Here is a 1,079-nt window from a genome sequence, read left to right on the forward strand (position 1 = left end):
AGAAATATTGTTGGTATGATTTTATAAATTTATGTCATATTTATTAAAATTCACTGCATGTCACTTATTTTTTTAATAGTTATTTGCCTTATTTATTATTATTATTATTGTTATTCTAATTCTAAGATTGATGGTTTCTTAAAGGCTATAAGAAATTGCACAAGATTGGAATTCTTGACTCCATTTTTATTCTAATATTGGTTGCTACTTAAAATTTATAAAAAAAACTGTAAGACAACATATTGATGTTATAAAATAATACTTATTTAACATATAATCTTTCAACAATTAAATAAATTATTAATTTATTACCTTAGTTAATATATTTAAACTCATACAATAAACAGTTTAATATGTTGCTTTTAAATTTATATATTTATATTGAAATTTTTAATATATATTATTTTCCATATTTTATGAAAATGGGAAAGTATATATTTGTCAAACTGAACACTAATTAGTGTTCATAGGATTTTTTATTATTATGTCAATTTTTTATAATTTTATCACCCATTGGATAACCCCAATTCAATCAAACTCATTAAACGGAAATGGTGTTATTATTCATTCAATAACTAGCCTTCTTTGAATTTATAAAGAAAATATTAAAGTTTTAAGAAGAATTCAACATGGGGATGTAGCTCAGATGGTAGAGCGCTCGCTTAGCATGCGAGAGGTACGGGGATCGATACCCCGCATCTCCATTATTTTGGTTAAATTTTGAAAAAAATTAGTTTCAACATGTTTTCTTTTTTTAAGTATAATTTCAAGTGTACAAAAACATATATATTAATTAATTATCTTCTCAAGTTTATTTGTTATAACAGCTTGAATAAGTTCTGTTGAGATGAATTATCATTTTTTGGTAGGCTTCAATAAATTTTGTAAGAATACAATAAAAAATGTGAATCACAATGGTAATTATTATTGAATGCATTCTTTCATTAAGGTTTCTTATTAACATGAAGATGATGGGTTACTTTTGAACCTTTTGGTGAAGTTATATGATAATTTCAAAGATTTTTTTTTTCAAATCTTCTTATGAATTGATAATCATTGATTCTTAAAAGAATACAAAT

At 23.1% G+C, this 1,079-nt stretch overlaps 1 non-coding gene across 1 annotated transcript; it reads left to right on the forward strand.

Annotated features, from left to right (window-relative positions):
- Nucleotides 1–631: 631 nt before the first annotated feature.
- On the forward strand, nucleotides 632–704 carry TRNAA-AGC. The gene has a single exon. It is a non-coding gene; the product is annotated as a tRNA-Ala (tRNA).
- The last annotated feature ends 375 nt before the right edge of the window (nucleotides 705–1,079 follow it).

This window comes from Impatiens glandulifera, chromosome 3 (assembly GCF_907164915.1).
Source record: "Impatiens glandulifera chromosome 3, dImpGla2.1, whole genome shotgun sequence".
NCBI classification, from domain to species: domain Eukaryota; kingdom Viridiplantae; phylum Streptophyta; class Magnoliopsida; order Ericales; family Balsaminaceae; genus Impatiens; species Impatiens glandulifera.